Raw genomic sequence first — 22,864 nt, forward strand, 5'->3', positions numbered from 1 at the left:
GGCTGAAGCTTTACTAACCATCAACTTTGTCCTGTTTAGGCTGAGACCCATCAAAGACAGCCCATCCATTAAACTGCCCACTTGGTGCTATTAATAAATGAGAGGAAAGCATTTCCGTCCAAAGTGGCTTTGTTAGCCTACAATTGTTTGCAGATTAATTCTGAAAACTCTCTGCTTGTATTTCAATTATCTTCCTGTAACCCCCAGCCAAATTTGCTGATCACTTTTGTTTTGACCGGTCACTTTCTGGATCAAAGAGAAACCTCGAGCTTTCCTCATTGAACGTAGTCTCTTGGGATGGCATCCTTGCTGGTGACGGGCTTGAAGTCACTGGCCTGACAGCACATCCGCTCTCAGACACCAGCCTTAATGCTCAGTGCACTTTCCTACCTGCTTCCCTGTCCAGCGGTGTCTGGACTTACTCTCTGGATCCCAGGCTTCACTTACACCAGCTGAGGAAGCGTTATATGCAGACCAAGCTGCACGCCCTGTACAGGACTGTTGACTGGACTCCCCTTCCCCAGGGATCAGAGCCTCGTCCCTGCCCTGGGGTTCTGCTGGGTCCCCTGGCCTCCCGGCTCCCCAGGGATGCAGATAGTATCTGGCAGAGCAGACGTGCGGCCGTAAGAACCCGGAGGAGACAGCTTTGCTCCCAGTACACCCCGATGCTGAGCTCTATCCTGGAGTCTTCACAGCAGATTTTAAACCCCTGACAACAAATTTATAATGGAAAAACTGCCAGACCACAGAGACGCTGCTGTGATATTTATAAGCACCTTTCTCTCTCCTAACACCCGTGCTCATTGCATGGGCCTCCCTTCTCTGTGTAAACACAGCAGACGGCCTGCTTCTCTCCCAGATGGTGGTTGCCCTCCTCCATCTGCAGAAGAAAGCAGGCCCCAGGAGGCAGTGGGCTCCCCGCACCACCCCCCAGCTCCGGCCCAGACGGCACAGCCTTCTTCCCTTCTGGCTGTGAGGTCAGCCAACCTGCACATCCCTGAGTGTTTCCTTAATTATTTCTTTCAAGGATGCACCTCAGGGGGTGGGGGTGACCAGGGACTGCAGACAACCTGTGAACCACGGGGTCTGACAGAATCTGACCATCGGGCTGGGCTTAAATAAACAGGGGAGAGGCCATGCACATCAGTGAAAGGACCCTCCGAGGCTGACAGCTTATCTGGCCCAACACAAGTGTGTTTCCGAGGAGATGGACCACATAATAGAGATGAGGAGTGACAAGGATTTCCTGAGTCTTCCTGCCTGGCCACCAAATCCCCCGGAGCTGGGACCTGGGAGGTGGCAGGGCAGTCTGCAGGTAAGAAGGAGACGGAGGAAAGGAAACGCCTCCTCCTCCGGGCAGGCGTCCAAGGAACCAGCTCCTCCTCCTGACTCAAGTCACAGGGGGTCACATCTGCAGGTTTGGAGCAGGCAGGCTGAGTCAGGAGCAGCCATGGCCTGGCAGCCCCCCTAACATGGGGTCAGCTTATGCCCAGCCTCTTGGTCTGAGATTTTCATCCAGAAATGGGCCAGGGGTCAGAAGCAAAGACTTGGATGGTCAAGGAAGGAGGGGGGACATTCCCGTCCAGGTGAGACAGTCAGCTACCGCGTCAGAGCCAGAGACACAGCCCCGGGGAGGTCACAGCGGGACCCACAGTCCAGCAACTGCATTCATGCAGGAGCCGGGTCACTTGACCAGACCAGTCCTGTCCCTGGGCCCTGAATCGGCTAATGCAAGCGTGTGTTTTGCAGCTGGTCTATATCCGAGGACTTGATTTCAGATAACCCTGCAAAACAGGAAGCAAAGGCTATAATTTTATAGAACTATTTGGCCATCAACCCATGAAGAATAACAATCCTAAGATTTTTAAGTGGAAGGAAAAAGACTCAGAATTTAATGTTAGAAGTTTTACGTATCTTTTCCCTGTAGTTCATCAGTCTTCACTGGGGCAGACATGAGGGAAGAGGAAAGATCAAAAGTTGCCCAAGCAAATAAGTAACTAAAAAACCCCTCAGACCCCCACCCCCAAGACAAAGGTGACATGGTGAGAAGTCAGTTTACTTCCCTCTGTAACACATCTTCCTTGAAGGAAAACAGAAAGGCTCATTTGGCAAAGTCAAAGTGAAAGCTAGTATAATCGTTGAACATGAAAGAAAAAATTAGAATAGTGGAGGGAAGGTTGGTCCTTTCCCACAGCATCTGGGGCCAAGGGCAGAAGTGCCACGTGACAGGCTGCACCCTCTACACGTGGGGAGGTGGGCTCGGAGGCAGGACCACCCATCCAGCCTGCAGGCCCAGCTCCCCTTCCCTGACACTGCCCAGCCCCCCGAAGATAGCCAAGAACACTGCACATAAAATCCCCCTTATTTCAACACAAACTGAATCTGAACACGTCTCAGCAGCTCTGTCTGTCCTGGAGCAAAACCAGCCATCCAGGGAGCGCCTGACCCCACCCGAGCTCGTGGACGTCGGCTGAGGCCCCCGGAGCCGCCGGCTGTCCTGTCCAGCCACTAAGACGTGCTCTTGGGCCTGGCATGAAGGTGTTGCACGAGAGAAAGAGCCAGAAAACAGCCCTCGTAGACAGATGGCTCAGCACGCCGACTGTACTCTGCACCCCTCCAATTTCTGCCATCATTAATCACCTTCGAAGGTTGTTTCTGAGAGCAGATAGGGGCAGGGCGGGGGGGCGGGCATAACCCCTGGCCCTGACAGTCCTGACCCTCAGAAAACTCCCTCTTCTGTCAAAAGGTTAGAGGTCAAAGGTCAGAGATAGTTGAGATGGACGCTGACTGTGAGCCCAGCCCCGGCAGTCACTCCCACATCCTGAGACGGAACCTGGGCTGGGTCTCGGCAGAAACCCAGGGAGGGCGTCTGGAAGTGCATCTTCTGTGTATCCACAACCTTCGTTTAAGAAGAAACACACCAGGACCACGTGTGGCCCTCCATGCTATGTTGTAGACATGACCATGGACTCGGGGGCACAGCGATGAGGTCCCAGCAGCCCTTGGCCCCCCACCTGCCATATCTGCACCCCAGGGGCCCAAAGACTGGACAGGCAAGATGTCCCCACAACACAACCCCCAACCTCCCCCCTGCTATATGTCACTGCTTCCTTTTCTCAGAACTTCACATTCCCCTCAGTCCCAAATAACTCCATCACCATTTTCACATTTTCAGCTGAAATGTTTCACTCTGGAGAAATCTAAGTGTGAGGCCGGGGGTCACCAGGAGCTGGGCAGGCACCCCATGTGCTCCATGTGTCCTGTTTGTGACACGGGAACGTCCCTCATTCACGGCACAGTGGGCTGCTCTCCTGTCTTCTTGTCCTTAGAAAAACCATCCTTCTGGCCATCAGGGGACAGTGTCTGATGAAGAAACCAGGGGCTCTTCTCATCTGATGGGCAGCCAGCCCGGGACAGTAGGCCGGTCCCCTCTTCCCAGAACCTGACCCACTGTCAGGCAAGGAGCAAGAAAGTGGTTTAAATGTGCCCCACACTAAGGCTTCCGCCCTCCCCCCAGCATAGAACAGCCCCCGAACCAGGTGGGTCTCTACCACTGGACCCCTGTGCCCCCAAACAAAAGAGCAATGGGAAGTCACTGTGCTGATAATGTCCGCATCTAAGTTTTCTCCTTCAAAACACTGCGCATCTCCCAGGACAGTCTGTAGGGGACACTGTGACAGAGAAGCCGACACAAGTGACCTGGACACCGCGTGCAAAGGGGAAGGTCATGGTCACTGTTAAGTGGTGAAAGTTCATGGAAGCAGCAAGCCCCCCCCACCAACTCCTGGACTCAGGGCCTCCCAAAGCATGTGTTAGCTTTAACCAGAAAAGTTGTAATCTTCTAATGCAACTTGAAATCACTTTGTATAATGTTCTAGTATGGTTTTCCTCACACAGAACTGAAACCCCACGCGACCCTTGTAACAGCCAAGGACACGCCCCACAAGCCCATTATCAAAGGACAGCCATCCTCCCAGAGAACCTCATTTGGGTTTGGCGGTGCCTTTGATGTGAATGAAATGCAAACCCGAGGGCCCAGCTGTTGGGTGTTGCACAGACACCCCGGGGTCACCGGCTCCATGTAATCTCCTGCTGGAGTCTCGAGGATGTGAGTCAGCCCTTCTCTCTGATGTCACTTCCACGGCCATCAGCAGCAGCTAGAATGCAGATAAAGTTCTGTAAGCACAAACCTGGCAATGAGACACACTTTCAATTTTGCACGAAAAGACTCAGCTGTCAGACACAGCTGAAACCTCAAGATCAAAATTAAGCAACAACCTGTAGAATGCAAAGGAGCTTCTGTAGTGGTGCAGGTGGTAAAGAATCTGCCTGCCAGGCAGGAGACCCAGGTTTCATCCCTGGGTTGGGAAGATCCCTTGGAAAAGCGAATGGCTACCCACTCCAGTATTCTTGCCTGGAGAATCCCAAGGACAGAGGAGCCTGGCAGGCTACAGTCCATGGGGTCGCAAAGAGTCGGACACAACTCAAGCGACTCAGCACGTAGGATGCAAAAGAGAAAGGGACAATTGAACAAGATGTGGGGAAAGAGGAGGAACAGGGTGCATTTAGATGAAGTGAGTCCAACTTGCTTAGGGAGTCACACGGCACTCTGTTTCTAAGTGTGTGTTGAAAAGTACCCTACTTTTCAGTACCCTACTTGAGACATGATCGCTTTGTAGCTTTAAAATGTCTCTCTGAAACAGAACTTGCTAAAACATTCTGGACTAGCATTTGAAATTCAACTTCAGCCTTAACTACAGTAAATCTTATTGCAAAAAAATAATAATGACACTAGGTCAATGGGTTTTTTGGTTACTTAAATAGACTCCAAGTTTTAAACTGTTCACCAAATGTGATAAGAATTACCTTATCACCAAATGTGATAAAGTAAAGTGTAACAGGTTTATGAAATCCTTTCTAATCATACAACAAATGATTAGGTTCCAAATGTTCTTTTTTTTCAGTAGTTTGTCTACATGTCAGCCTGATTAGGTAGGGAAGCTCCCCACACGCTGACTCTTGTTTAATAGAAGTGGTTGGTGGGTCCCTGCTGGAGATGGATCACAGCAGTCCTGCGCCTTCTGTGGGTGTGGAGGGAGCGTTGTGTCTGAGTGTAAACATGAGAAGTTTCTGCAGGGAAGGGTATGTGCCGGTCTCCAGAGGTGCCCTGACTGAAGGAAGACTGAGAGCCCCTCGACCCTTGCAATGCCAGCACCTCAGTGCATCCTGGCTTATTCTGTCTATGTGCGTATTTATCCTTCAGCTAATGTTTGTTGAGTGTCTGTGTGGGATCCAGTGATGCGCCCCCATCCTCAGAGCTCTTGGGCTAATTTGGAGACAGGGCTGGCAAGAGAGGCCGGAGAAGAAGTTCAGCCACCAAGCCAGCAGGTAGGACTTTCTGTCACAGCCCAGGTGTCGGGAGGAGGTGGGGGCCATACCCGATCTGCTCCGATCTGTCACAGTTACTGTCCCGAGCTGCCCACAAGCCACCATCTTCAGGCTGGGCCAGCCCCAGACACAGTTCCGGGGTGCTTTCTGTCCTTGACTTTCTTAGTGATGAGATGGGCCATTCCTGCCCCAGACCAGGAGTCAGCCAAAGTCCCAGGAAGCTCTGGTCTCCTGTCAGGAAACAGTGTTTACAGATCACAGACAGGATGCCAGGGATTCAAAATTCAGTATTTTTAAAGTGATAAAAGAGACTCCAGTTTTACATGGGATGTTTAGTTTCCATAAGCACACTTATGGAACCACTTATCGATAACACCACTTATCGATAAAGGTGGTGTTCCTCGGGTGACAGGCAGAAGACGCTAAGCTCTGCACCGCACCCGAGCCCAGCAGCCTCACCCAGCCACCCGTGGCTTCTCTCCAGTCCAGGCAGAGCAAGCACGTGCTCCTCCAGACGAAGCAGGGAGACGCTCCTGGTGCTCCCTGCGCACTGCACCATGACTCACTGAGCTGAACAGGATCTCAAGGAGCCCTGGTGATCATGTGGAGCAACAAGACAGTCCTCACAAATGGAGAAGCTTCCTAGAAAATCATCAGTTCATAAATACACAGAGCTGTGGGCTTCCCTGGAGGCTCCATGGTAAAGAATCTGCCTGCCAGTGGAGGAGACACAGGTTCTACTCCACAGGTTCTACTCCTGGTCCAGGAAGATCCCACATGCTGCTAGGCAACTAAGCCCATGAACCCCAACCACTGAGCCTGTGCTCGAGAGCCCAGAACCACAACTACTGAAGCCCACACACCCTAGAGCGCATACTCCACAAGAGAAGCTACCGCAATGAGAAGCCCACAATAGACGGTAGCCCCCACTCTCTGCAACTAGAGAAAAGCCCCCACAGCATCAAAGACCCAGCCAAATAAATAAATAAAAATTATATGTATAAAAGACCACAGAACCATTTCAAGCACCATATATTTTGATGCAACAGCTTCACATACAAGAATCCATTCTGGGTAAGTAAGAAATAAAAAAGCTGTGAGTGTGTTTGTTTCAGCAAAAAAAAACATCAGAAACAGACAGGGGTTTGGAGAAGGGAGAACAAACGAGGCCCATGCAATGCGGTAGACTGAGTGTGGTCCCCTGACTCCGTCACCGTGGCCGGCAGCGTCCAGGGCTTGATCTGAGCCTCTCATGCCATCCACACTGCATCTTCACAACCACCGAGGACAAGGCCCCACGTCACAAGGACGGTGGGACACGGAGCAGCTGGGGGCAGGGTGGGGCCGCAAAGCAGAGTCCTGACCTGCCGGCTTCTTACCCCCCACCACGGATGGGATCCGGTGATCTGGGTGACTCTGTGCCAGGATGTGGTGGAGAAAGCACGTCTCCTATTCTGTGACTAGACACACACACACTTGTTCACACTTGGGCACGGCACTCGTGAAATACTCTTATATGCATGACCACAGTCAAAACTCCCCAGTGTAAATAATGTGCATTTTTCTCAAAATCATTAATGGAATTTGCACTTATTTTTGATGGTTCTTTCCTTAACCTTTCAATAGTATATGTTACTTTCACAGTCAAAAAAATAGCCATCACCAAAAACTGCTACACAAAGGAAGAGAAGTTGATCCATGATTTAATCTTGGTTTCTGGACCCAAGTCTGTCTGTATATTAAAGATTTTTAACTTTTAAGCAGAATGCAAATATTAGCGATTTTATTACTCGCTTTATGCTTTGATTTTAGGGGGTCTACTTGGCCATGGATGTTGTGAAAAGCTTCCTGACCCTCTTTTCTCTCTGGAGGACCTTGTTTCCTGCCTTTGGATATATTTTAAAAGTAGGTACGGAAACCATACATTATTTCAAAACAATGAATTTATTGTTGGGATCCCTGTATACTTATTTCTTTCTGAGAAAAGTTGGTTTATAAAACCAGTTGTTACAGGACTGCTTTATGGCAGCTCTTCTAAAATTCCCAATCATTTTTCCCTTTTAGTAATTTGGCACCAAATCTCAGCTGTTTGGAAGTTGTCTTGTTCCCTCAAACATATTTTGGAATGTGCAAACAGTCCAGATAATAAAATTGTGCCGATAACTTGAGCCACTAAAAAATAGAGCCCTTCATGACTGTCCCAGGTGTCAGCTCCATCATACACCTTTCTGGCGAAGCCTCCACACCTGAGCTTGGCTGAGCCACCAGCCCACTCCAAGGCTGGTCTGGACCCAACCTTCTCCCCAGCAGTGAGTGTGTTCGCAGGGTCTCCGTGACACTCAGCTCTCCTGAATCCGTGGCTGAATCCAGTGTTCAGGGCACCACCCTAGTATGGGCTGCAGTTGTGTCCCTATCGAGGTCTGACCCGCCTAGAGGTCAGCAGGCGACAGCAGGACTTGGAGAGCTGACGGCAGGAGGAAAGGACCCCAGAGAGCATGGGCCCACTCCCCTCAATGCCCCGCTTCCTCTGCTCTAGGTAGCCTGCTGCAGCCACTGTAGACACCAGCTCCTTCATCATCCTGTCCCCCCGGCCCCCTCAAGATGATCAGAGTAAACATTTTCTGACCCAGTTTCCAGAGCTGTTTGAAAGGTGGGGAGTGGGCAGGCACGCGTGCACACACCCATGCACACACATGCACACACGTGCACACAGACCCCACATCTCCTCCCACTGCAAACACCGAATCGCAGGGCTTAGACTCCGTCCGGCTCCTTTCCTTTAACACAACTCAGACTGTTGAGAGAGGGGAAATTTGAGTCAAAACAAATCAAACAGTTGTGCTGCAGGTCGTGAGGCTGTGTGATGAAGTCGGCAGCAAACAGCATGCGGGGACCGGCCGTCAGAGGGCATGGAGCAAACCCGCTTGTCTTTGAAAGTTTCCTTTAAAAAGAAATATTTGGGTTCCAGTATCGACCGGGAAGCGGCCACCTGCTGACCTTGACTCAGGAAGCCGATAACGCCCCACCACCTGCAGCCCCGGGCCTCCCACTCTGGCCAGCCCGCCTGCCAGTCTCCCGGCTCCATCCGTCCACACAAACTGCAGACTCCCCTACACCCTCTACCCCGAGGACACAGAGCAGCTCTCCTCCCTGCCTTAGCAGTCTACATGGCATGCTCGACTCTGCATAAGAGCACAGCAGCACAGCACTCCCTGCTTCCCGGGGTCTGTTCTTGACCTCCCGGCCCCACCCTGCACCCGCACCACCGCCGCTCAAGCAAATGTGAGGAGCAACTCAAACACAGAGGAACAGCTCTAGGCTCCTCTTGGCTCCAAGGCTGTGCCATTGTTTCTGGGAAGCGCCTCCCAGCTTGAACAACTGTCAGTGTAAGTCAGGATTACCCCGTAAGCATCCTTCTTGCGTGACTTTAAACTTTTCATGAATCCTGAAGGCTGAAAGAGCCCTGGAACTGCACTCCTTGCCCACAGTCTTACCATGACCAGCCTGCCATGAAGTGGGCAGTGGGCCTCACAGCTTCTCTTCCTGGCATTTCTGAAGAACTTTAGGTCTGCTTTGACCCCCCGAAACCATCAAGAAAGAGAGGAAGCTGAAAAGAGAGGGACATGAGCTTAGAGTCAATGTGATACCAGCATCTTGTCGGGACAGGAGGAGACCTGCTGAGCTGCTTCCTCAGGACCATGGCTCATGGGTCCCTCTGTCCCCAACCCCGTCTGGAGAACCCACCACCTCCCCCAAGAACGCACCTCCTGACAGCCACGCTGTGGTAGAGGGTCCCGCAAACATGACATCACCTTCTAAATATAATAACAGATGCGAGAGCCACATGCCTACAACATCAGAAAAGCAATTCAAATGCAAAACCGAAGGCTTGCCTTCCAAGTCTTTGTGCGGATTCTCTGTAAATGTGCTCCACATGTCGGCTGTTTACAGAGGAGAGGTCCCTGCTCTCAGGATCACACATGTGGCGGACACGCCAGCCCCACGAGGGAAAGCTGGGGAGCACTCACCCGGCGGGGCCCGGGTTCCCGCACAAGCTGCCCAGCGGGTCAGAGCAGGAGAGGCGGGGAACCGACTGAGCCCGAGGCTCCAGGGCCCACGGTCCCACCCGGGCAAGGGGCATCTGCGCCCAGTGATCACCTTCCCAGAGCCAGAGGACAGTGCAGGAGTCAGAACAGATGTGCAAACTCGCCGGCTTTGAGACTTTCCCATGTTCCCGTGTCGTCACCTCGTGTATACACACCTTCGTGTACACACACATGTCTACACATACATACACAGGCCTGTGCGCACACACACACACCATGGCCCGGGTGTGGTCCTAAGGATGACAGGCTGTCATCAAAGCTCTTGGGGTCTCTTTGTGTGGGAATTCATGGTGGGTCACGGGGCAGGGGATTGGGGAAGGGACACCTGGGATGACTGGCACCTGCCCACCTTGCTCTTCCCACCTCCCCGAGGAAGAGGTGCCAGCTTGCCCCTCCCCCACCACTTCCTACCTGCCCCAAGGTCCCCCACACTCCACCCCGGCTGCCTCATACCCCAACCATGCCGTGCTTTCCTCCCTGTCTTAGGCCCATCGGTCACTTGGCCTGGGCTCACTTCTTCTAGGACTGCTGGTCATCTTCCCCTCCTATCTACCCCTGTCAGGATAAGCAGTGGGCCAGTCACTGTTTCCGGAGAAGGCAATGGCACCCCACTCCAGTACTCTTGCCTGGAAAATCCCATGGATGGAGGAGCCTGGTAGGCTGCAGTCCATGGGGTCACTAAGAGTCAGACACGACTGAGCAACTTCACTCTCACTTTTCTCTTTCATGCATTGGAGAAGGAAATGGCAACCCACTCCAGTGTTCTTGCCTGGAGAATCCCAGGGACGGGGGAGCCTGGTGGGCTGCCGTCTATGGGGTCGCACAGAGTCAGACACAACTGAAGCGACTTAGCAGCAGCAGCAGCAGCAGCAGTCACTGTTTCAAGAGTTGGAGGCTCAGAGCTGCCCTCCCCAAGCTTGGGGCCCAGACAGAGGGTACCTGCCTGACGGGCAGAGGCTGTCATCACTGCCTGTGGGTCTGGGCGCGGTAAGCGCTGAAAGAACTGCTGAATCATCAGCCCAGAAGGTGTCTGCGGCTCTGTGTCCTGTGCTCCTAACCCATGTTTCTCTTTGAATCCTGCTTTTCATCTGTAAAATAAGATTAAAACTACCTACATTATACAGCCCCCATAAGAATTAAGTGAACAACATGTGGAAGTATTCTATAAGGTGAAAATTGTATTTTGCAAACATTATGATCATGACCAGGAGTGAAGTGAGGATGCAGAAGCAATCTGTTGGAAAAAACAAAGAAAAGAAAACCCAGGAGGAACCCAGTATTAAAGTGTAGCAGCAGCCTGCTCTCTGTGGGGTTCCTCTGAGCCACTCTCAGCCCCCAGCCACATCCACCCTCTGATCACTCATTAAAATCAAGGCTTGTTCCTCGGATTTCTCACACTGAAGGTCACTCACCTGAATCAGGTAGAAGAGCTCTCGTCCATTCTCCCCCAAGCTGCTTTCTGTCTCAGAAACCAGGGGCCCACATGTCAGGAGCATACCCTTACTCTCTACTGACCCATCTGAAGAATCTCAAAACTCTGTAATTTTATTCTCACTTTAGTTCTAGACTTTTATTATGAAGTTTGAATGAATTCAGAGCTTGAGCAAATATATTTTCTGTCCCAGCAGTTGCATTTTAAGAAAAAGCTGAAAACAGAATCCGATAAGGTGAATTAACTTTAGCATGAAGTGTATAGAAAGGCAGGGGCTTCCCAGATGGTGCTATAAGAACCCACCTGCCAATTCAGGAGACACAAGAGACACGGATCAGGCCCTGGGTCGGGAAGATCCCCTGGAGGAGGGCATGGCAACCCACTCCAGTATTCTTGCCTGGAGAATCCCCATGGACAGAGAAGCCTGGTGGGTAGTAAGGTAACTTGTGTCCTACACAGAAATACACACGACTGCGCCACCCCAGGGGGCTCCTGCCCAGCTACCCTGTGCTCTCTGCACACATTCCCAAAGGGGAGGAAGATGTACTCCCGTCTGGAAAGTGAGAGATGCTCTAGAAAATGCAACACTGCAGACCCGGGGGAAGTGACCAATGTTGCCTTCTGCTCCTTCTGAAAGCAGCATCTATCCTTTCCCCTCCCACCCACCCCCACCTTCTTTCTGCCTATCAGGAAATGTTCCTAAAGCCTCATGTGCGTAGCAGGCTGGCCCTGCAGCCGGGAGCTGCGTCCAGTGTGCCTGCCTGGGGCCCACCTCAGGGACGTGGGATAAGGAGGTCACAGGAGGCCCCTGCCACGTTATGCAGGTCCAGGCCCAGGGCTGCATGGTGCTGCCATGGCCCCTCAGGGCTGGCGCTCCGGGCCTCTGGGATTAACAACAGAGCCTGCAGTGCTGAACATTATGCCCCATGCCTGGTGGATGGTGAGGGATCCCAGAGCCCAGAGAAACCGAGCTGACGTTTCCCAGGGAGATAAGCAGAGGACAGGCTCCGCAGAACCTTCAGGGAGTAATGCCAGGCACACACTCCAGAAGGTCCCCAGCCACTCCAAAGATAAAGACATGAAACCCTTGAAGATCTGAATTCCTGCCTAACTTTATCAAGACGGAGGACTTAAGACAAAGAGGCCGTTCAGCAACTCTGGGAAGGAGACTGCGGTTTCTCAAACTGAGTGGCTCCCGGGGTTTCTTTCAAGAAGGGGTCGGAGCATCCCCTCTCTGCAGCTGCATGGCTGTGCTCTTCCATGCACGGGCCTGTGGACTCCCCCATGGAAGCCCTGTGAGGCAGTGCTGGGTTACCCCTTGTTTACAGATGGGGAAACTGAGTTTCAGAGGTGAGGAGACTGCCCGAGTTTGCAAGCCTGAGGCTTGACTGCTCTGCTGTCTGCCTGTTGCCGTGTCTCTGTGTTTAAAGCAGACAGAAACCCACTCAAACCAGCAGAAACAGCCAGGACCATGCTGTGGAGGCCCCAGGCTGACCCTCAGAGTCTGCGGCGCCACCTCGGGCCACACTCGGGCCCTGTGCCTGTCCCTGAACTGAACATCATAATGGGAGCGGGGGGTGGCCTGTGGTGCTTGGAAGGTCTGAAGTCGGGTCCCTCCAAGAGGAGGAGGCGGGGGAAGCCGGCCTCCCCACCTGAAAGCTCAGCGCGTCTGAAGGTCAGGCAGGGAGGTCGGGTTTGGGAGAAGCACAGACTCACCCCTAAGACCAGAGCATAGGAGGCCAACCTTGAGCAGACCTCACAGGCCAGGGCTTTCAGCTGGAAGACACCAGCTTGTATTTTTAAATATTTTTCATACTTTTGCACCTTTACCTTATCAAGAATTCCAAATTTTATTACATGATTATTACCTAATGGCAACCAAGCTTTACATAAAAATGGAATTAACATTATCTGAGGGAATAATCCACCCTCACAATCAACTGGAGCTCTAAGTAGAAGGATGTCAAAGTCGGGCAGCGCGCATGTGCAGTGTGGACTCTGGACAAACGCAAGCGCCCGGCTTACTTGTTGAATAAACAATCTGCACCTTAGTCTCTTCACTAGCTCATCAATTCATACCGATTTCTCATGAGTCAGTGCGAACTTACTTACACGTTAGAGATAATATGATTGCAGAGGCCTGTTACATCCGTGTTTAACTTTTACGACCCTCCAAGTGATATCGGTCTGCCCGCTTCTCACGTAAGACGGGCTTTGCTCTGCGGCTCAGTGCAGCATCACGTATCGCCTGCCTGTCAGGGACATACAGCAGGCATTAGGGATAAACCTAAGTAAAATAACACCCATTCTTGTTCTCACAAGAAGAAAGACACATTGTGTGCTGTGATGAAGGGAAGCTCATAGTCTCTGGAAACTCAAACAGAGGTTCTTAACTCTTGAAAGGGGAGAAATTTAGGCCCCAAAAAGGCAAAAAATAAAGGATTGGAGTGAGTTTCAAGCAGAGGGGGCACAGAATGGGAGTGTGGGCAGAGAAGGCGGCTGACATTCCTGGCCTGATGGAGGCAGCCCCATCTAGCAAATTCTCACATGAGTCACAATATAGGCCATGGTGTGACCTAAGCTTTCCAGTAGCCACCCTAAGAGACTAAGAAGAAAAATAGGTGAAACCAGTTTAAAATGCTTTCACCCCATTTTTCTAAAATATTACCAACTCTACACATAACTGATACAAAATTTACTTTGTTGTTCAGTAGCTCAGTCGTGTGGGGACTCTTTGTAACCCCATGGACTGCAGCACACCAGGCTTCCCTGTCCTTCACCATCTCCTATAGTTTGCTCAAATTCACGTCCATTGACTCAGTGATGACATCCAACCATCTCTCGTCTTTTATTACCCCCTTTCCCTCCTGCCTTCAGTCTTTCTCGGCTTCAGGGTATTTTCCAATACTCTTCGCACCAGATGGCCAAAGTATCGGAGCTTCAGCTTCAGCATCAGTCCTTCCAATGAATATTCAGGGTTGATTTCCTTTAGGATTGACTGGTTTGATCTCCTTGCTGTCCAAGGGACAGGGACAAAAATTACTAATGAGGCCCATCTTTACACCCAAGGAGCAACTCTGCTTGGATTGGCCAGGGTCTGCCCTGGATGTAGAGCCCAGGGTCACAGGCTCAGGGCCCGGGAAGGGGAGGATCAGATAGGCTGGAGAAGTGAATAGTCCCATGAACGAGTCACTGGAAGTGGGGGGAACACAGGCGGAGAGAGGGGCTTGCAGGGTCAGTGCAATCTGAAGGAGGATGACACTGGGCCCAGGAGAAGGAGGCAGAGCTGGAAAGGCAAGACCCTGAGGCTGAAGGGTGGGTGGAGTCTGGTGGATCCGTGTGGGGAGCTCAGCCAGGGAGCCCAGCCGCAGACAGACAGTAGGAACCCAGTCCTTGGTGCAGAGCCGGAGGCTGCAGAAGGCTGGCAAGAGCTCCTGCTGTGCTCAGCACAGTGCAGCTGGTCACACACAAGACGCCCGCGTGTCACACAGACAAGTGCATGTCCCTGTGTCACCATACAGCCCTCTCCCTGCTCTGAGTGTGGAAGGGGTAGAAGCAGAGCCACCAGTTTCAAACTCAGGGCCACACTGTCAGCACTTGGCTGCCTTGGGGAAAAAGCTCCAGGGGCAAGTCCCAGCTCTCAAAGAAGATGGGCCGGGGGGATTCTCCTGGGCTCCCTGGACCCCACCATCTGCTTAGGGGACGGAGCAGGCAGACACCATTCCCCACCTAGACCCACTGCTGGCAGTTTGGACCCTGCGGCTCACACCAGCCACACACCATGGGAAGGAACCACCACCCGCAGCTGTGGGCCCTCCCTGAGGAGTGGCATCTGGTCCTGGGAGCCCAGAGCTGGTTCCTCAGAAGCCTTGGGCTCCGGCCGGCTGTCCCCGAGGAGATGCCAACTGCGGCTGCCCCTCCTGCTGGTCATTTGGTGAGTAGGTGGGCATGGGCCTCCAGCAGGTGTTCACCGTTCCTTCTAGAAAGGCCAGGTGCTGTCCATGGCTGTGTTTGTCGTGGATACCACCTGTCTGCTTGCGTGTGAAGATGCTCTTGAAGGGAATAGAGAGTAACAGAGGGGATGGGCGAGAACCTGCCTGACCTGGCGGGTAGAGCGTGGACAGGCGTCCCAAGGCTTCAAGTGGTGCCCTCAGGAGGCAGCTTCCGGGCTGTGTAGAGCTGCACAGAGCCGTGCAGGTGCGTCCTGAGCAGAGCAGGGCACTGGGGCCAAGGAGGAGACAGCTGATGTTTGGGAAAAGGAAGCGGTCTTATGCTTGGGAGGGAGGTCGGGGCTGCCCACAGCTTGGAAAGCCCAGACAGAGGGGACCAGGATGCCGAGAGTTGTCAGGAAACGTGAGCCAGCTGCAGGTCTGTGATTCGGGAAGGCTTTTGGAGGGGCTGTCTGCAGGGTGTGGACATGAGGCTGTGGCCGGCTGGAGGGAAGCAGGGAGACCTGGCGGGGTGGGGTGGGGGGCGGGCATAGGCCATGTGGGGTGAACCGAAGGACAGCAGTGGGAAGGGAGGTGAGGACCCCCAGGGGGGCCGCAGAGAGAGGAAACGGGCAGGAAGAACAGCTGGGCATGCAGGCAGGGGGTGGACGGAAGTGTTCACGGGGCCCCCATTGTCTCACTCAGTGGACAGAGTGGGCAGCAGTCTCATTTCCTGAAATGGGATTTCTGCAGGGGAGGCATAGCCATGCTGCCTCTGAAATTCCCGGCAGGTGTCCTGGAGGGCAGGTGGCCATGAAGCTGGGGCTCTGAGGACAGGCCTACAGCAAATTGGGGCTTCTGAGTGACATGGACCAGATCTGGACAGGACCCTCCACGTGGGGGCAGGTAAGCCAGGCTGGGGAAGCAGGGTGAGCAGGCGGCAGGGTGCTGAGGTTGAGATGCTGACTCCAGGCTCTAGGGAGCTGGCCCCGCACCTGGATGGGGGAGATCGACGGTAGGTGGGTGGACCCCTGAGAGCCAGGTCAGCCCATCAGACTCTGGCATCTTCTGTACCTAGACAAGCACTAAAATCGCTAATGGGCGGTATCTGTTTTCAGTGATCTGCAGACATCTCTTGGGGTTAACTGGATTGTTTTCTCAGCCAGGAGCTCCCATATGTCCTGGCTCCTTTCTGACCTTTTCAGGATGGTCCCTTGAGCTACTGAGAGGCCACCTCTGGACTCTGTAGAGTCCCTGGATGAAACACAAATCACACATTTATGTTGTGCATTCTCATCTGTCCAAACCCGGGAAGCAAACGCTTGTCCACAGTGGTCCAGACCCCTCTCCTCCACTGAAGGGGGCAGGTGACAACTGGATGTTCCTGTGAGAGTCCCTGAAGCTGGGGGGTGTGACAGGGCAGCAGACCTACCAGGTCTACCAGTTGACCAGACACCAGCCCCAGCAGTTGAGCACAGGCAGCAGGTGGACTCCAGTTTCTCATGCCCACGAGTGGGGCTACAGACAAGAACTCCCCGAGCCAGAAGAGGAGACTGATGTGGTTTCTGTATCCCAGGAGAATGATGACAACTATGTGAGGACGGATTGGGTTGGGGCAGCAAGAGCAGTGAAGTCTCACACTGCTCGTTCCCTCACTGTGAAAACCTCATCTTCTGTTTTCTTCTAAAGAGCATTATCCCAAAGGTTAGATTGATTCAGGCTAAACTGTCTCCTAAAAAGTTTGATTATGGAAAAGTCTGGTGACCACTGTCCTCTCCCTCTGAGCCGTTCCCCTCCCCCCAGCCCCGAGGTTACTCTTCAATACAGAAACACCCTCCTCAGTGCTTCGGGATGTCCTCCCCCTCCAGCTTGTCCAAGCCCATGGCCAGGCTCATTCCTGTTCTCAGCAGAGGGGACGGGTGCCTCTGCCAGACTTCCTGCAGCTGCCTTCTCTCAGAGCCTGTGCTCCAGTTTCCCAACTTGAAAGGTGTCCCAGAAAGGCTTGCCTCATCCCGTTACCCGGGGGAGCCTAGCATCCCCAGGGACAACAGGCAACAGCTGGTCCAGGCGCAGGCATCCAAGCTTCTGAGGCCACGACCAGCAGACCGCGAGGATCAACCCGGGGAAGGCGGACCGGCCTTCCCCAGCCACCAAGCAGGGCTGGGCGGACGGCAGAGCTGTGGCTGGGACCCTGGATCCTGGTCCTGTCCGGAACATGGGCCATCCTGTGCCAGCTCCCGTGACGTCCTAATCATTTCCATCTTGGTAACGGCTGCCATATCACACAGCTATGACTTCACAGGAGGCTGGGCCAGATGAGAAGCAGAGCTGCGAGCAAAGAATGCTTGTTAAAGCAGAGCTACTTTCGGTCATGGAAAGAGGAGTTTGAGAAACTCATCTGGCCAAGAGCTTCCTTCTTCATGTTCTCAAAATTAGAGCCATGTCCAGCCCCTGTGCTGACAACACCCAGAACAGTCAGGATAAACGAGCCTCCCAGAAACCTCGTGAACAGCAGCCTGGGGGGTCAGCAGCCACCTGTCCTCCGGGACAGGGTCCTAAATTCCCCAGTCCACAAGCCTTCCTCCACACAGGAGGGACCCACTCTCTTACGATTTGGAAATAAAGAATGTTTATTCTCCTGAGGCCACATCTTGGGGTGCAAAGTGACTGATTTCTAGAGACACTGACAAACCATTTCCTCAACCTGAGCAGAAATCCAGGCTGAATGTCCAGTGTGAAGGGCTGGAGGCAGGACATGGGTGAGTGGCATGAAGAGGCTGTGTGGGTGTACTCTGCAGCCCCCAAACCCCTCCGACCACAAGATGAAAAGAGGGGGGTCCTGGCAGCATGTCTCCGGGCCTGGGGGCAGGAGGGGCCTTCATGAGCACTGGTGTGTAGCTGTCCATGGCCACATGGGTCAGGCAGCCAAAAACCACATCCCAGCTTTCAGAACCCCCCTTGCCTCCTCTCACTGCAGCAGAGCAAGAGGGAAGAGAGAATTGTGGCTGAGACCATTTCCGAGCAGAGCTGTCACTGCAGGGGGTGGAGACTCCCCACCAGAGGAGGACGCGGTGGGCAACCAGGTGGCCGCGGAGATGCTGCGGGCCGTGGTGGGGGTGAGGGGGGTCGCACAGGAAGCACCTCCTGTGAGTGAGAAGGAAAGTGTGCGGTCAGCACGGGGGTGGGCAGCTAGAGGAAGCAACCCTGAACCGTGTCCTGAAACACAATGTGTCCGTGCTGACCAACCGAGAGCTGCAGGAAAAGTGTTTTGACTTGTATATCCTTTCCGCAGACAAAGAGCTCTGTGTATCAGTATCTATTTAATCGGCTGTGCTTTCAGGACAGCTGCTGAGAGATGACCCCGGTCCTCAATCAGGACGGGGCTGATGCTAACAGCGGATAAACACAAACCACCTGGCAGCATCTACACAGAGAACCCCACCATCGGATCCAAGAGGCAAGTCTCTGCTGGCATCACACAGACCTCTCAGACGACCGACAGCTCGGGAGGCTGTTCTGGACTCTTCCTCAAGCCGCCTGGGTCCACTCACCTTCACCTGCCCCAGTTCCGAGACCTTCAGAAGCTGACTCCACCTCACCTGTGAAATGAGAATGGTGCTAATACTCACCTGGTGGTCTGAGAAGCAAAGAGGACCATCTTGTTTGCACAACATCATCAGGAAAGAGAAGGACGCTTTGTTTCAGGTATGACTATGAAATAATCATAAAATAATACTACCTTTCTATTACAAGCACAGCAGAATCCCAAGTCTACATCCCCAATCTTTGCAAAGTAACCAGCTAAAATTTTGAAAGTGATACATTTGAAAATACTGAGCCACAGGAAAGATATGAACAATCTTCTTAGGTGATAATTTGATTCTGTTACACTGAAGGTGTTCTGAAGACAGCGTCTGCTCAGGGCCATCAGAAATAAGCTCTTCTTCGACCGGCGGCCGCCAACCAGGATGGAGCAGGAATGTGAATGCTTTTGGAAGCATTATTTGTAATAGCCAAAAACAAGGGCCAACTCAGGTGTCTTTCAGCCATGAGTGGTTACAGGAAAGGTGTTCCTTCCAGACTGTGGAAGATGCTCAGATGGAAAGGAGTCAGAGACCGGACAAAGAGGACAGGCCTCAAGGAATGACTCTCAGTGAGGACAGCTCCCACACACACTGGACAACACACGAAGGCGGAAAAGAGACCGTGCTCATCAGGGGTAGGGGTGGGGGTGACCCCCGAGGGAAGCACAGGGACCCTGGTGATGGGGATAAATAAACAGATAAACAGACTCTCACCATAGGCAAGTCTGCAGCTGCACAAACTCAGCTTTAGCTTGTGACATGGAGGTGTTGGTCTATAGGCTCATGCGGCGTTACCTAGGGAGACAGGGTGAATGGTCATGGGTGCCTCTGCATCATATCTCACAACTGCACTGATTCTTCATCTCACATAAGAAGTTTAAAGGCATATACACACTACTCTGTGTATGTAGATAACTAACAAGGACCTACTGTATAGCACAGGGAATTCCACTCAATAATGACCTATGAGGGAAAAGAATCTTAAAAAGAGTGGACATATATACATATATATATATATATATATATATATGTCTAACTGAATTCTTTTGCTGTACAGCAGAAACTATTACATCATTGTAAATCAACTATACTACAATACATTTTTTACAAAACATATTCTTTGAGGGAAAATTTGTGACCCAGAACTCAGGTGCACAGCTTCCCACAGAGCTTCCTACAGAGCTGGCTGGCCCCTCCTTTTTGGAGAGAATCGCCTACTGACTTTTATCAGTAAAGAGCCTCCAAGCGCAGGTCAGAGACCCAGGCTGGCCCTGCTCCCCTGGTGCCAGTCACCCTGAGGCAGTGCTCTGAGGCCAGGCCCTCACTCATCCTGGATGTGGCTCCCAGGCCTGAGAGGACACCTCTGTGACTGCAGTGTGAACAGACGGGTCCTCCTCCCTCCCTCCCTGCAGCCCCCATTCCTGCTGTGCTTCCCAGGCTCTGTCGCCTGTAGCCACTGGGGGTGGGGGGTCCACGTGCCTCTCTGCAGGACCAAGGCCCCAGACAGGCTGAGAAGCCTGCTGCAGACCTAAAGCCCGGACTCAAGCACAGAAGAACAGTGAATGGCCATGGGCCCTGCCCGACACGTGTGTGTGAAAGCGTGTGGCCAGCTCTGTGTCCAGCACAGGACTCAGCCTGTCTCGGGTCCTGGCCGCAGTGATGATGGGCTTGCACCGTGGTGATCACACTGACCCAGGTGGTAGAAGGGACAGGCTCTCCAGAGAGGGCGTCCATGTCTCAAGTTCCCTTCTTGTGACTCTGCCCTGTGCTCTCGCTGGGATCATATATACAGACGGGTGGCCAGTGAGGTGGGGCCCAGGCCACTGACTGACAGGGCCGTGGGCAGCCCGAGGGCTGGCCACGCTTCCTCCCCTCTCTGCAGACAGCAGTCAGGCCTCCTCCAGATCCCGTGGGTAGACGGGCACCTCCTGGCCTTCCCTCATGCTCTGTGATATAAAACAGGAGGAAAATGGCCGAATCTGAGCTGCCTCTGAACAGGATGCATGGGGGTGTCGCCCGAGTGGAGTGGAAGGATGGAGCAGGGTCACGACCCTCCCTTGGGAGGTGGGTGTCATTCGGGGGTGGCCCTTCCTGCTGATGCTCGGCTTCCCAAGCCCTCTGCTGTCTGTGACGCACACAGTCATGTTAACACAGAGACACACAAGAGGAATTCAGGTGTAAAAACCAATGACTAGACACCAGAATTCATGTCTGCAGTCACGGGGGTGTTTACTCTGCATGCAGTCACTTTCACCTCCCACCCTGCATCTTCCTGCCACCACCATCGGCCCCCCTGCCCACTGTGAGAAGTGGTCCCCAGAGGAGGCTGAAATACCCACAGGGGCTGGGGGGCTATAGAGGCCGGACTCTATGCACAGAACCCTCCTGAGGGTCAGTGCTGGCTCAGGGGTCACAGCCCATGTGGGCCAGGCACTGGAAGGAAGCCAGCAGGGGGACAGAGGCACTCAAGAGGTTCCTAGAGCCTCCGCACCTCATGCCTGATGGTTCCCCTGGGGATTCTATGGTAATAAGATGGAGACGCAGGACGCCCTAGGTCAGCCTCCTCTGATCTCATCGTCACCGGTGAGGACATAACCCCCTCCAACATGGGAATCCCCGGACGTTCACTGCAGGATCAGAGATCAGTCCAGCAGTGTCCACGCAGGACAGGCTCGAACAGGAAAGCAGGTGCCTGAGCAGGTCCCTTACAGAGTGTGACCCTCTGGGCATGTGTCACCACCAGGCTGATCAGGCTGAGAGAGCAGGGGTCCATCTCCATGCCCAGGAGCATAAGGGATGGGGATGGGGGCCTCCCGGCAAAGAAACCCACTCCTGCTTGCAGACACGGAGTTGGGCCCCAGAGGGGCTGTGTGACCTCCAGTAGAATGCCTGACTCCCCTGAGCGAGCCCGCGGTGGAGAGCAGCCCCATAACAAAGAGCAGACGCCAGCACTCCCCTCCATCTGCAGGAGGGACCCAGACACCGGCATTCCTGCCCTCTGTTTCCTCTGCTTCCACTGAGATGTTTTGGGAACCTCTCCGCTGGCCACAAGTTTATATAACCTCTCATCTGCCAATTCTCGGAGAGAAAAATGCTTGAGGTTTTACAGAGCAGTTACGTTCACATAAAAACAACATCAAATCCTGCACTGTAATATGCGAAATAAATCCAATTTTCATCACTAATGATAATAGAAGGAAACACCATTGGAAAGAAGGCTGTTTCGTGCCTATAACTGTAAAGAGCCTGGTAACCGTCAGAGTCTCTTGATGCAAGTGAAAGAGGAGAGTGAAAGAGCTGGCTTAAAATTCAACATTCAAAAAACAAAGATCATGGCCTCTGGTCCCATCATGGCAAATAGATGGGGAAACAATGGAAACAGTGACAAACTTTATTTTCTTGGGCTCTAAAATCACTGCAGATGGTGACTGCAGCCATGAAGTTAAAAGACATGTGCTCCTTGGAAGAAAAGCTATGACCAACCTAGACAGCATATTAAAAAGCAGAGACATTACCTTGTGGACAAAAGTCCATCTAGTCAAAGCTATTGTTTTTCCAGCAGTCATGTATGGATGTGAGAGTTAGACCATAAAGAAAGCTGAGTGCTGGAAAATTGATGCTTTTGAACTGTAGTGTTGGAGAAAACTCTTGAGAGTCCCTTGGACTGCAAGGAGATCAAACCAGTCAATCCTAAAGGAGATCAATCCTGAATGTTCATTGGAAGGACTGATACTGAAGCTGAAGCTCCAATACTTTGGCCACCTGATGTAAAAAACTGACTCTGATGCTGGGAAAGATTGGAGGTGGGAGGAGAAGGGGACAACAGAGGATGAGATGTTTGGATGGCATCACCAACTCAATTGCTTTGAGTTTGAGCAAGCTGCGGGAGTTGGTGATGGACAGGGAAGCCTGGTGTGCTGCAGTCCATGGGGTCTCAAAGAGTCAAACATGACTGAGTGATTGAACTGAACTGAACCGTCAAAGAACCTCCAGGGAGGACCAAGTAAGATTCTCTTTCCAGTTGCCTTCCCATTAACTACGGTGTTGAACACAAGTTTGACCCTGGACCTCATGCACTCCTGTTCCCTGGGCACCCAGTCCTAGCATGGCTCACATGACTGCAGAGCCAGCGCCCACATGTACAGATGGACAGGGTGAGCACAAGACTGATGCAGCTGAAGCTTGGGGTCAGCTGGTGAAAGCCTGAGGCAGTGACAGCGGGAAGTCTCCTGATGGGGCAAACACAGGAGCCCATGGGCTGCTGGTCACCCAACCTCAGTACCCAGGCTTCTTGAAGCGGGTGAGGGACCCGACCTGAAGTGGTGGGAAGAGTGTTTCAGGCAGAGGCAAATATTAATGCATACATGCCTGTGTGCACGTGCATGGTCAGTCACGTCCAACTCTGTGATCCCATGGACGGTAGCC

This window comes from Bos grunniens, chromosome 14, assembly GCF_055505025.1.
Source record: "Bos grunniens cultivar Pamir isolate PY7600 chromosome 14, Bosgru_T2T1.0, whole genome shotgun sequence".
Taxonomy (NCBI): Eukaryota; Metazoa; Chordata; class Mammalia; order Artiodactyla; family Bovidae; genus Bos; species Bos grunniens.